Source organism: Chiloscyllium plagiosum, chromosome 5, assembly GCF_004010195.1.
Source record: "Chiloscyllium plagiosum isolate BGI_BamShark_2017 chromosome 5, ASM401019v2, whole genome shotgun sequence".
NCBI lineage: Eukaryota > Metazoa > Chordata > Chondrichthyes > Orectolobiformes > Hemiscylliidae > Chiloscyllium > Chiloscyllium plagiosum.
This window is the reverse complement of record NC_057714.1, coordinates 28,557,798-28,573,144: the sequence shown is the minus strand read 5'-3', so window position 1 is coordinate 28,573,144 and position 15,347 is coordinate 28,557,798.

The window sequence follows — 15,347 nt, the reverse complement described above, 5'->3', positions numbered from 1 at the left end:
TTTATGTATTATTATTTGAACTGTTTCAGTCCCATATACTTTCTGCTCTAGTCTATATGTTACACAGTCTTTATCTTTTATTTCTGAAATGCTGTGCCAAATGAGGTAATTGTAAATATAAGAGATAAAAGAAGATGTAGGAATTGAAAATCTAAAATAAGAGCAAAAAAACGCAAATCACACAGATCTGTCAGAATTTGCCAATATCGTGTCATTCAAAGTTAACCATGAAAAATAACTTATATTCTTCCTTCCCTGATGTTATTAGGTCTGCTGTCTTCATGAGAGATTTGACAGAAAGAAATGTTTTGTGATTTGTTTAATTTTTGCTTTCACCGTGAAACTTACTTTATTCGTAAGAGAAATTGAACTTTAATAATTACTCAATAGTAACTCAGATGTGATTTATACTGATGCAATAAATGTAGACTTCCAAAGTTGGCAGATGTTCACCCAAAAATCTGTTAATTACGCATAAAACTCAAAGAGAATGTAAGGCAAATCTCAGAAATGTACAAAAATGGGTCAATGAGTCAAAAAAGTTAGGAGAAATATGTCAGAATGGGATGGAAGTCTGTGTGAGCTGACTTGAGTGTTAATCTTGGGACTGAATCTGTTTTATTGTCAATACATGACTTAATGTCAAGAAGTCAAAATAAATTGGTCAAAATTACAGATTATATCAAACTAGGAAAAAAGGTGGAATTGGAGCAGAAAGCTTAAACATTACAGTTCAGCATAATGTGTTAGTGGATAGGTTGATGACAATCAAATTTAATACTGAACTTTCGAAAGTACTGCCAATTTGAAGGGAAAAGTTGTGATATATATGCTTTGTAAATGGTTGTGATAGAACTAAAATTAGAATTGAAAGAGACCTCGTGGTTTGGATAAAATTGATGCTGAACATGTAGAATTACATCATTAATTATCAAAGGCAAGAGAACACTATCTTTGATATCTGATCAGCCCATATCTTAAGTATCATGTCTGATCCTGATTGTCCAGTCACAATGAGGACAGTTTAGAACTGGAGGCAGTGTATAGAACAGCAATGGCACTGATCCCCAGATCCCTCGAGTTAAAATCTAAGTTTGTGTGTAAGGCTAGAGAAGCATTTTCTTTTCAGCTTGAAAAGTAGGCATTTAAGAGGTTATCACTGAGCATTAAAGATAACAATAGGAATCTGGAAGTTTACTTTAAAGTTCGTAATGAGTAGGCAAGCAGATGCAATGGATAAAATGGTCTTTAGCAGTAGGACAGAACAAGTGAGGATAAATCAGCAGCCCATTTTAAACTGTACATATTTTTATTTTATTTTCAGTGGCTTTATGCATAGTAGCAGGGAGTAAGACAGACTGGTGATTTGCTATCACTTTACCACTGAATTCCAATTTCATGGTCATAGATTTAAATCAGGAAAGACAAATTTAATAGTGATATCAATAAGTTTATTTTCAAACTAGAAATGATGAGCTGGAAGTAGAAACATTGAAATATTTGAAGAAGCAATTAGATGCTGTACTTGTGTGAATTTTGAAACGTTTTCAATTTTTGAGTTAAGATAAGCTAAATTAACTTCCAGGAACATAATAGAAAGAGTACTGATTATAGTTTTGAAACTGTTTAAGCAAAATAAATAGGGACTGAACAACATTTGGAAATATAACTAATTATTCATTGAAAATCAATTACACATTTTGTACTGAAATGTAGGCATTGCTAAATTGAAATCAATCCTGCCATTAACACCATTTTTCATCTTCACCAATATGAATGATGTTCCAGATAATTTTTACAGTGATTACATTTCAGAGTGAAATGAAGATCTGGTGTAAGCATTATTTTAAAATTCGATTTCATGAGTCCATGTAAACTTTCCCAAAGAATGTCTAGTCAAGGTACTAAAACCTTTCACTAGGTCTAAAAGTTATTAAATATACATAAGAACTTACATTTTAGTAATTTTACTTTACTAGAATCTGTATTATTTTTGCAATCATAGCCAAGCATAGAGTCATAAAGATGTACAGTATGGAAACACACCCTTCAGTCCAACCCATCCATGCCGACCAGATATCCCAACCTAATCTAGTCCCACCTGCCATCATCAGCCCATATCCCTCCAAACCCTTCCTATTCATATATACCCATCCAAATGCCTTTTAAATGTTGCAATTGTACTAGCCTCCATCACTTCCTCTGGCAGCTCATTCCATACACATACCACCCTCTGTGTGAAAAAGTTGCCCCGTCAGTCTCTTTTATATCTTTCCCCTCTCACCTAAACCTATGCCCTCTAGTTCTGGACTTCCCGACCCCAGGGAAGAGACTTTGCCTATTTATCCTATCCATGCCCCTCATAATTTTGTAAACCTGTATAAGGTCACCCCCCCCAGCCTCCAACGCTCCCAGGGAAAACAGCCCCAGCATATTCAGCCTCTCCCTATAGCTCAAATCCTCCAACCCTGGCAACATCCTTGTAAACCTTTTCTGAACCCTTTCAAGTTTCACAACATCTTTCTGATAGGATCTTTGGAAAGTGGAATGAGGTGCCCAACAGGATATTGGATACATGTCCTGACTAATTGAATTTTAAGCTTTTGGTACAAATAGAAAATTCAGTGGAAAGCTGCAGAATGCCATCTACTACAGTTTTGAAACCTCGATAATGTATTACTTGACATAATTTTGTTATTTTCTTATGCTTAAAATGGTACACCCTTATACTTATCAATTAACCTCTCACTTTAAATTGTATAGCTTAGTTTCTGCTGGAAAGATTTAAGATGATAAAGTGTTTGCTGACCTTCTTGTTATTGGGAGTGGCGATTAGGTTGGGTCGAATGAAAATCATTTCGGGAGGGCTAATAGAAATAGGATTCATTATATTGATAACATCACAGTGCGTGAAGTAATGATGCACTTTTGTGCAATTTTCATTTCACATCATACACATACTTGAAAATGACCAAAGAACATTAGCTACACATTTTCATGACTGCCATATCCCTTTAATTAAGACTAACTTCTTTGCATTAATGTATGAGTTATCTGAGTTTCACAGAGGCTGTTACATCATAGTAACTGCTATAGGTACAAATGACACAATGTATTTTACAGCACAAGTAAATTAAAATAAATTGATAGGCTAAGTAATCATACCTGATTAGCAACTTTAATTTCCATTGTTTTGATTACATATTATGTGCAAACTAGCCCTTACAAGTACATTACTTAATGCTTTGTTTCCTTGCATCATTGTTCTATGTTATGAGTATTATTTTTGTGAGTGTCGTGAGTGATAGCCGAAAGCAAAAAGATATCTAGAAAATTTGATAATTAGGCGGATTTGATTAGGCTTATGGAGCAAGTTATTGACATGTATGTTGAGTGCTGATTTCCTGTGGAACTGGAAGATTGCTGGATCAAGTTTCCAGTTGGGACAATATTTGCACCACACAATAGGTAGATACAAATAGAAGAGTGATATTTAGAACATAGAACATAGAACATAGAACATAGTTTGACTTGCAATGTGACTTCAAGTTATGTCTCTTCAGATGCTGCCAGATCTGCTAAGCATTTCCAGATTTCAAGGATTTCAAGGATTTCAAGGAAAACAGGATTTTGTTTTGATCACTAAAATAATGAAAATAGGTAGTTTTGATTGCCTCGAGGCATTAGAGAGAGATTTTCCAGAATTATCTTCTAATTGGTCTTGGATTTCCTTTTATTTCACCACTCTAAGGTGGGTACATGGCACTTGAAGGGTAAGGATTTCCTTGACATGATGCATAAGAAATCATTTCTCTATGAGCCAGGCTGGGTTTAGTATTTGATCATGTTTAATGTTTTGAATGCTATAAAACCAGTGCTCTACAAATTTGCCAACATTGAATCTACTTAAAATAGACTTCTAGCACACAAATGAAGACGGTTAATTTTATTTTAGCCAAATAACAACCATATAATGGTGCAAGTGCTGGAGTTCAAGGCCATTGCGATTTTTCTGTTATTTTGTTTTTTAAGGCACTATACTGTCTAACTTTAGTTTTGTACCAAGATAAAATTACATTGATGAAAGTGTTTTGGATGAGCTCTTAAACGAAATGATGTCTTGAAGAAGACAGAGAATTCTCCACAGTGACCTGAGCAATATCCCTCTGCCAACATCACTAAAATAGGTTATCTGATCATTAATCCTTTTCTGTTTTTGGAATCATGCTGTACACAAATTGGCCATTGTGCTCCCTACATTGCAAAATAACCTATACTTAAAAGTATTTAATTGGCTATAAAGAGCTTTGGAATGTCTTGAAGTCAGGAAAGATACTATATGCTATATTTAGGGGGATGGTGTCATTGGCACAGTAATCCAGAGGCCCTGGCTAATATTCTGAATCCACAGCTTCAAATTCTACTATGGCTGCTGCTGGACTTTAGATTCAATTATTAATTTGGATGAAAGAAGGAACTGGTTTCTGTAACAATGGCCATTGTTGATTGTCATGAAAACCCATCTGGTTCTCTAGTGATCCTTGGTGAAGAAATATGTCATCCTTATCTGGTCTGGTCTACATATGTCTGCAGATCCACAGTAATGTGGTTGACTCTTAACTTCCCTCTGAAACAGCCTAGTAGAGAAGTCAATGCAAGGGTAACTAGGGATGGGTGCCAAATACTGGCCTTGCCAATGATGTCCACATCCTGTGACAGAAAAGAAATGCATGTCCTTTCCTGCTTTTTTAAAATCTTGTAAAATAAAAGAATGCTTCCATGATGTGCTGAAACTATTCAGTGCATTCTGTTCTATATTTTCAGTGCTGTTCAAGCATTGACAAGCTTCCCGGATGTAACATTAACCTTTCAAACATAAATGATTGAAAAAGAAGCATTATAGTTCAGTGGTTTACATTGACCCTCCGTCATCTAAAATCTCAAGTGATCACAAATTGTTCAAGTTTCCATCTATTAAACTTTTGATATTGCTAACAAGTACTCATCTGGACCTGTAACTTTGGCCATATTAAGAATAGCATTCCAACGTGTGATTCTATGTAATGAGAAATGGTTTCTTTAATTCCCAGATGTATTTATTACACATGCTCTAGAATGTATTCACATCATTAGATGGGTTAATCACTGTAATTTCAATTGGTATCGTAAATGGCCATACATTTTTCTGGAACAATAATGTTGACATAAAAAATGCAAGGGGTGGATTACTATGTAATCTGAAAATTTCTTTTAACGGGCTAACACAGTGCAAAGTAACACCCTCCTGTGATCACGTTACGTGTTTTACTGGCATAAGATGCAGTCAGACCACATTTTTCCACCTTTGCTGGGGTCTGGTAAGTTAAAAGCACTGAGAGAGAAAGAGAGAGAGAGAACATTTGCATTAACAGTAGATATTACACCAGTCTGATGTTTTGAAGAACTGACAAAACATTTTAGGATTCTACCTATGTTAGAATATTTCTTTAAGCACTATTAAAGAGATCATCAAGTGACTGCACCAGGGGAAAGCATAGGTGAAAAGATAGAAATGGACTCAATCTTCTTGCAGTCATTTTAAAAGCACAAAGTAGGCACATCAAGAGCCCATTCGGCAGCAACATCCTACATTTAAAGTGCACATGAAAGGGAAATGAGCCAATATATCCTGAACCATTGTTTAGGCAACTCTGGCTGCTACTCAAAACACCTTGGGCTTTTTACAAATGTAAGTTATTGGCTAATACCCAATTTTGTCCTGATCTGAGAAACTGGCTATCCCAGAGAAGTGTAAGAACCAGCAGCATAAGAACCTTCCTTAGGTTCTCTGAATGACTAGCCATAAGTCACTAAACGTTAACCTTAGAACAAGGAAACACAGCATTATTACTGTGGATTTAGGCAGAGCGGAACTGCTCAATTCCTGATCACTCCTATCTCCATTGTTGCCTTACCCTCTAATCAACACTCTCACACCCATCACCAACACTGGCACCTACTTTTTATATACAGTAGGCAAAGTCCACAGCTGAGTGTTGGTTTTCTTCAATTAGTAAACATGCTAAGGAGATATTAAGTGTTGACAGATGACCTAATTAGTAATAATGAGGGCCGACCTTATTTTCTTTGTATCACATTAATTTAAGGTATAGAATCAGGTCAACCAGTATCTAAACTGCATTGGTCAAACTTCATTATAACAAATCTATTTGCAGATTTGGCATTAGAGAGCTTTTTTTTTTACAGCAGTAGACTTTGCTCTAGTTATTTAATTCAATTCAGACACCGAATGATTGTTAACTTGGTGTTTTCCTGCCAGTCAGAGTGTGTTGTGTGTGTGTGTGTGTTGTGTGTGCGCGCGCACGTGTGTGTGACTCTGACAATGGAAACCTCACTAGTAAAGGGGATTCCAGCAGCATTGTATCCAAAATTGCTGCTGAAACCAGAAGGAAGGCGAAGAATGCAAGGAAGATGTGTGTTAGACTACTCCTTGGGTTCTCTGACATTTCCTTGCAGGTGTTGCTGGAGGGAGCGATGGCCCAAAGAGGGTGTTCTATGGAAGTGAGGAAGAGGTTAACTGCACAGACCGAAGAAGTGTGAGTGGCCATTTTGGATCCTGGTAGAAACAACTATGTGCCTCTAAGGATGTGGATTCCATGTCACAAAATAGGTCCTCATTAGGTCAGGAAAGGTGATTAACTTTCTGATGTTAACCACCATTCTCCAACACCTTTGGCAGGCTCCACACAGCATTCTTCAAAACAACAGCCATTCCGTTCCACACATTCCTCTCTCCCCAGGCACCTCCTGAAATCCCCATCTAAATAACTAATACTGACATTAACCCTCAACATTTGACATCTTACACCTATCCCTCACAGCCACTGTCCACAAAGGTTATCATTCATTCATCTACACTCTCAATTTAGAAAAGAGTGTATAATTTCAGGGAAATTGAATGAAGGTTGTGTAGGGAGAGTATTAGGCATCTTGAGTATTGCTGCATTGACTGCAGTGATGGATAATGCTCTGGAGATCAACGGGGATACCACCAAGGGCATTGATGGTAGAGAAGAGTCTCTATCTGAAAACTGAATTAGCTTTATAATCCCAGTTGGCACATGGAATTCACTCATTTTGTTTTACCATCACTGCAAAGTGATCTCAGAGGTATCATTGAATCCTACGGTGTGGAAGCTAAACCTTTCAGCCCATTGAGTCTGCACTGATCCTCTTGAAGAGCATCACACCCGGACGCAACCCCCCACCCTATCCCCATAACCCTGCATTTCCCATGGCTAATCCACTTCACCTACATATCCCTGGACACTATGGGCAGTTTAGCAAGGCCAATCCATCTAACCTGCATATCTTTAGGCTGAGTGAACATTAATATTGGCACAAAGTGGACTTTATTACCATTTATAAGTTCTAATCTGCATCTTTTATCTCTCACAGGTACTTTAGGGTATCAGAGGATCTGAAATGATAATAGGCTAAGAATTCCTCAGAAGAGGCTGCACATTTTGAAGATGCGTCATCACAGGCCTACATAAGTTCAGATACACATACCCTTGGTGGGAGCTACACCTTCATTGTCATATGTTGAATCTCACACCATACTAACAGGACCAAGTATAGCAGTGGAAAGTCTTCCTCGAAGCATACAGGACCTCCACTTTCTATTCAACCACCCGTAGATGATGATTCTTGGGTCATCTATGAGAAAGGAATTGATGGAGCAGAAATGGGAAACGTGTTTTGTTTTTGTCAGCATTTCCATATGTCCCAACAATTGGCTGTTAGGAATATATATCATGTTCTCTCAATTGTCTATAATAAATGGAATACAGAGTATACTCAACCAACCATGCTTCAAAAAACCAGAAACTAATACCTGCTGTGAAATATCATTCCAAAATTGGGTGATAATTACTGAACCATCGTGAGTGGCTAGTAGTTATACTAACAATCAATTTAAGGTAGTAGTTAAGCTTGTAATTCATGTAAAATTGCTAGAAATAGCATACCATCAAGCAGAGGGATTGATTCTCAGCAAATGAAAGGAATATGTTCAAGCCTTGTTCCTTTTTGAAATACATGGCAATATGGGCAGCTCATAGCTTTCCAAAGCTTTCTTTATGGCAATGCCTCAAGTAATCAGCATCCATTTTCTCCTGTGATATAAATTTAATATTCTTACATTTGTCCTGATAAATAAAAATGAAAAGCATCTGCAAAGTAAGTCTCTTTTCAATGGTATTCAAGTGATTGAATGTTAATGGCATTTTGTAAAATTGACAAAAATGCAACAAACACTTTAATTAAATTCTTCATGATCCTATCATCTATTTTGAATTCCAAATGGACAGAGTCTTCGGGAGAATAAAATGACCAGTTTGGAAGCTGAGCAAAGGGTCTGAATGCAATAGTTGATCTTTGGCTGTGGGAATGACTTTGTTGGGGGCAGGCCAGGGCAGATAATTTATGGCAGAATAGCAAATGGCCTCCTACACCCGGATTAGCTGATGCATACCTTACCGAGGTCTTCACGACACTCCTCGGCAGCCAGTCAAGTGGCCACAGGAACCTTGGCCATGCCTGGCTCCTCCTAATTCTCACCTTCCTCGTCCTCATGGATTCACAGACACCTTACAGTACAGAGGAGGCCGTTCTGCTCACTATGTCCATGTCAGTCATCAAAGACCTCTCTGCACTAATCCCATTTTCCAGCTCCTGGCCAATGGTTCTACAGGCTATGGCAATGCGAGTGAATATCTAAATACTGTTTAAATTTTATGAGAGTTTCTGATTCAATCACTTTTTCAGCCAGTGATTTCCAGACGTTAACCACTTTCTGGATGGAAAAACAATCTCCTTTACTCTCCTCTCTGCCCTCTACCTCTTAAAAGTAAGCTTATGCCCTGATTCTGACCCCTACACTAACTTAAAAAGTGCTTTTATTTCTGCCTCTTTCTATGCCCCTTATATTCTAATACACCTCTAACAGGTTCCCTTCTCAACCTTCACTGCTCTAAGGGAAAACACCCCCAGTTGATCCAATCCTTCCTCCGAGCACAAACCCTCCAGCCTAGGCAGCACCCTGGTAAATCTCTTTTGCACCTTCTCCAGTGCAATCACATCCTAGAATGTGGTGACCACAACCACGACCAGAATTTTGTATCATTCCAGCATTCCTTTTCTGTTTGGTTGGAGAATTCCGAGTGGTTAGCAACTCCCACTTCCTGCAGCTCCATTCCTGTCTTCACTGACATATTGTGAATGGCACAACAAACTGCAAATATTCTGTACATTCTTTCAGCTCCATACTGAAGGGCACTCCTATGTTTGCACAGACATCTGAATCACATCTTTAGGAATTGATAATGTCACTGCCCAGAGGCACAGGCTTATATTTGGTGGGCACAGGTTCAAATCTCACTGAGGAAGGCAATAGGATTTAAATTCCATTAATAAATCTGGAATTAAAAGCTAGTCTCACTATGGCAACCATAAAACTATTGCCAATTTTTATAAAACACGTCCCACTCAGTAACTAGCCAATGAGTGACATCAGTCGTTATTGTCAAAAAGTGTGTTGCTGGAAAAGCACAGCCGATCAGGCAGCATCTGAGGAGCAGGAGAGACAACGTTTCGAGCATAAGCTCTTCATCAGCAATTATCAAAACATTGACTTTCCTGCTGCCTGACAGGCTGTGCTTTTCCAGCACCACACCTTTTGACTCTGATCTCCAGTATCTGCAGTCCTCACTTTCTCCCAGTGAATTACACCAGTCTAGCAGCAATGTGGTTGATATTAAATGCCCTCTGATATGGCTCAGCAAGTTAACCAGTTTCAGGTACAAAGGTAAAGAGGAATGATACTGCAAGAGCCACTCAGCATTGACGTAAGAACCAGAATCAAAAATGCTACATTCTTTCCTGTCAACTCTACAAATTTCTCCTTACTAAAATCTGAGGGTTTGTGCTAAAATTGGATGAGCTGTTCTTAACTTTTGCCATAATCATTACCTTTAATCCATACCAAACAGAAAATGTGCCAGATATCAACATCACCATCGCTGTGTATGTCTTGTCACACTGGCAGGACAGTTGTACACAGTCAGCAGGGAGTTGTCTTGGAGTCTTCAGTATTGGCTCCGGTCATACGTGGTATCAAGTCAAATATGGGCAAGGAAACCTTCTGCTGAGTACCAACCATCACCCCTCTCAGCTGATGAATCAGTATTCCACCAACTGGCGCACAGAGGATGACAAAGACATGGAATGTACTTTGGGCAGGGACTTTTATGTTTACCACCAAGTACCAAGTGACTTAAAACATTGAACAAGCTAAACAAGGGATTAGAAGATTAGAGCAACAGGGAGAGACTGAATAGGCTGGGTCTGTTTTCCCTGTTGTGTCAGAGGCTGAGGGCTGACCTTATATAGGTTTATAAAATCTTGAGGGGCCTGGATAGAGTGAATAGTCAGGTCTTTTTCCCTGGATAGGGGAGTCCAAAACTAGAGGGCATAGGTTTAAGGTGAGAGGGGAAAGATTTAAAAGAGACATAAGGGGCAACTTTTTCACGCAGAGGGTGGTACGTGTATGGAATGAGCTGCCAGAGGAAGTGGTGGAGGCTGGTACAATTGATCATTTAAAAGGCATCTGGATGGAAGGATTTGGAGGGATATGGGTCAGGTGCTGGCAAATGGGACTAGATTAATGCAGGTAAAAACAATGACTGCAGATGCTGGAAACCAGATTCTGGATTAGCGGTGCTGGAAGAGCTCAGCAGTTCAGGCAGCATCTGAGGAGCAGCAAAATCGACGTTTCGGGCAAAAGCCCTTGGGTCGATTTTGCTGCTCCTCGGATGCTGCCTGAACTGCTGTGCTCTTCCAGCACCACTAATCCAGTATTTGATTGCTGCAGACGAGTTGGACCAAAGACTATGCTGTATAATGCCCTGACTCTATGACTTTAAGTGCTAAAGGACATTACTGCAGCTAATGGGCAGGAAGGGCCTGTTTCCACACTGTAATGTAATCTAATCTAATCTAATCTAATCTAAATCTGTGACAGGTAGTGAGAAAACCAGCAAAACTCCTCAACAATCTATCTGACACAGATGTACCTGTAACCACTGCGCAATCTTTGTTGAGATGAGATCCTGTCTTCAGATTGAGGATGGTATTGTACAATCCTTCTACCGTGCTTTGATGGTACAGATCATGGAACTCAAAACTTGGCATTCACGAGACAATGTGGCACATCAGCAGTATTAGAATTGTATTCAACCACAATCTGTAACCTCTGGTCTGGCATATTCCCACTTTACTATTGTCATCAAGCCAGGGGAACAATCTGATTCAATGAATCCAGAGTGCAGGAAAACTTGCCAGGCAGACCTAAAACTGAGGTGTGAACCTGATAAAGTTGCAACTTGAGGCAATTTGCATTCCAGACAGAGGAAGCAGCATGTAATTGACAGAGCCAGGTGATCCCACAGCCTACAGATGAGATTGAAACTCTACAGACCTCCCACAACCAGACATGAATAGTAGTGGGTAATTGAAGAACTCATCGGAAAAGAATTTCTACTAATATCACCATTGTCAATGATAGGGGAGCTAAACATGTCAATACAATAGACAAGACCGAAGAATCTGCAAACTTCAGCCAGAAGTGATGAGTGGATGATCCTTCTTGGCCTCTTCCTGAGGTCAGCGTCACTGATATCAGTCTTAAGCCTATTCAACTTAGTCCATGTGATAACAAGAAATGGCCGAAGGCACTGGATACTGCAAAGATTGAAGATCCTGACAATAGTACTAAAGACTTATACTCCGTAAATATCCATATCACTAGCTAAGCTACACCTACATCAAGGTCAACTATGCAGCTAAGTAGAAATTTACTTAAGTATGTCCTATCCACAAAAAGAAGGACAAACCCAACCCAACCAAGTAGAGCCCTATTAGTTTACTCCATATCATAATCAAGTTGCTCAACAATAATCAGAAAAGTGACAACAACTTTGGGGTCCACCAGGCTGCTCAACTCCTGATCTCATTATAGCTTTAGTCCAAGCATAGTTAAAAGAACTGATTCCAACAAGAGAAGTGAGAATGATTGCTCTTGACATCCAGACAGCATTTAACTGGGTACGGAGTCAAAGAGCATTGGCAAAACTGAGTGCAATGGGAATCAGTGAGCAAGCTCTCCATTGGTTGGAGACATACCGACCACAAAGGTTGTTAGAGGTCACTAATCTGAGTCCAGGACATTGCTGCAGATGTTTTTCAGGGGTAGTGTTCTAAGCCTTCTTCAGCTTCTTCATTCATGCCCTTCCTTCCATCAAAAGTTTAGAAGTGGGAAAGTTTGCTGATGATTTGCATAACACTTGGTACTGTTCATGAGACATTAATGACACCTCAGACACTGGAGTCAGCCACGTCCATGTGCAGCAAACCTGGACCACATTCAGGCTTGAGCTGATAAATGGCAAGGAACAGTCACTGTCTTTCAGTTTCAGATGTTGACCATCTTATCATATCTAGTGGCATTATCATTGCCTGAATGCCCCCACTGCCAATATTTTACGGGTTATCATTGACAGAAAATTAGACCAGCTACATAAATGCTGTGGCTGTAAGAGTAGGTTAAAGGCTGGGAATTCAGTGGTGACTAACTTGACATTGTACCTCACCTGTTAAAGGCTGTCCAGAGTCAATAGTTCAGGAGCATATTGGAATGCTGTCCACTTTCTCAGATAGTTGTAAGTGTAACAACTCTCAGGATGCTTAACATTACCCAGGACAAAGCAGATCCATCACCAAATATTTGCTCCATTACTGATGCAGTCAGTACAGTGCACTACCTGCAAGACGCACTGCAATAACTTAATAAGGGGCCTTCAGTCGCTCCTTCTAAATTCACAGCCTATACCAGAAAAAAAGACTAGCATACTGGATGCATGGAAACATCTCCAAGTTTTCCTTCAAGCCATTAATCATCTTGACTCAGAACTATATCATTTGTTCCTCAATGGTGCTGTTTCAGAATCTTGCAATTCTTCCCCTAACAGTAGTGTGAGTGTCCCTATACTAAATGAACTGCTTCACTTCAAGAAGATGGCTCAAGACCACTGTCTCAAAGATATGATGATTTGGAGATGTCGGTGTTGGACTGGGCTGTACAAAGTTAAAAATCACACAGCACTAGGGTATAGTCCAACAGGTTTATTTGGAAGCACTAGCTTTCAGAGCGTTGCTCCTTCATCAGGTGGTTGTGGAGAATAAGATTGTAAGTCACAGAATTTAAAGCAAAAGTTTACAGTGTGATGTAATTGAAATTATATATTGTAAAAGACCTGGATTGTTTGTTAAGTCTTTCATCTTTTAAAATAACCATGTTGGTTTCAGTTTTTTCATGTGTAAATAGCAAATAGTTTTAAAAATTACATTCTCAAGTGAACTTTAACAGTTGGTGTCATGTCAGTCCAGATAATGTATTGAAGGTGTAAGCTTCCCTGTGTGAGGCTGTCTGTGCCCCAATGGTCATACTAATTCTAATCTAAAAATCAGATTTCCAAAATCTTACATGGATTCATGCAGTTTTTGAGCAAAGTAAAATCTAATTCTGCAAGTACAAATTCACCCCACAAACTTGTGTGTGTGTGTGTATTGGGGGTGGGGTGGGGAGGGGATTATGAGTGTCTGTGAGAGAGTGTGTGCATGTGAGTATAAAGGGGTATAAGTCTGTGAGATGGTGTGTGTGGGAGTGTATTTGTAAGCGTATGAGAGAGGGTCTGTGTGAGTGTGCGTGTCTGTAGGAGAGCGTGTGTGTAGAAGTGTGTGTGTGTGTGCGTGTAGGAGTGTCTGTGTGTGTGTATACTGTAGTGAGGTCACCTGTAGTGTGACATGAACCCAAGGTCCCAGTTGATGCCATCCCTATGGGTACTGAACTTGGCTATCAGCCTCTCCACACCCACTTTCCATTGTTGCCTGTCCTAAAGTCTACAATGGAGGACGATCACCCAAAGGTTGAGTGTCTCAGACTGCTGAAGTGTTCTCCAACTGGAAGGGAACACTCCCGTCTGTTGATTGTTGTGCAGTGACCATTTATCCATTGCCGTAGCCTCTGCTCGGTTTCACCAATGTACCATGCCTCAGGGCATCCTTGCCTGCAGTGTATCAAGGATAATTAGCATTGGGCAATAAATAGTGACACCCACATACTGCAACTGAATTTAAAAAATTGTTGGTAATGAATGGAAACAGCTGTATCTGGTATTTCCTTCACCAACGTTAAGAATTGTACACTTGATAGTTACCTGCCAGGAGTGGAGATCTTCATTGTCTCTTATTTTGCTTCAAAAGCACTGCACAAATGTAATACTTCTCTTTCAACACTGAGGGACCTGAGTTAGAGCTTTTCTTTTCAGTGATTTTGTATGCTTGTTTTCCGGAAAGGAGAGAGATCTGACTTGGCTTGTAGGCTTTTTGGAGGGTTGTATGTATTTACCCGTCTCCCAGTCTGTGTCTTCTAACTCCAGATAGCCAGCCAAAACAAATTAGCCTTATTGGATTCACAATGTAGTGAAATTAAAATAGTCAATGATTCTCCAAATTTGCCTAATTGCCTCTAGCTGGATTCTGTAAATGCCAGATCCTTGACATCAAAGTTATAACTTAAAATGTAACCATTTATTATTAATACTGCAACTTTTGTAGAACAACGCTAATCTGTTTATTATTTATGATTTAAACCCTATCACCCTTGATCATAACCCACTCACAAAAATGAAGGACTTACAGACAAAGTTAAGTGATAAATTGAAAAGAGATATAAAAGAATTAAGGCTTGGCAGTTCAATTAAACAGTTTTAAATGATGGATACCAAGTCTTTATGCGATCCTTAGATACTGAGTTGTTCAAAGGCATGACTTTTTGATGTCACTGGTGAATGCAAACACATTCACTAAACCTCTAGAAGTATTTACTGACTTCTTACAGACTGGGATTCCTTTCTTAGAACATTCAACAATTCTTTCATTGGACAGAGAACTACAGAGAATTAAAAAAAAAGCAGCCAATCCCAAAGCTTCAGAAAATAAGTTACTGCACCTGCCTAAACCAGTCAGATCAGGTTTACTCCCTCCTTTTCTTTTCTTAAAATTAATGTTCTCTGTGGTTGGTTAATTAGAATCAGTCCTTTCTTGATTGCCCAACTCAACATCCAACCGTTTGCCAGTGGCAATTCGTCCACACTGTTCGTTTTAACTGTAATTAAATGACATTATCTTCACGGCCAGTCACAAACAGCAATCATCTATGTCTTTTC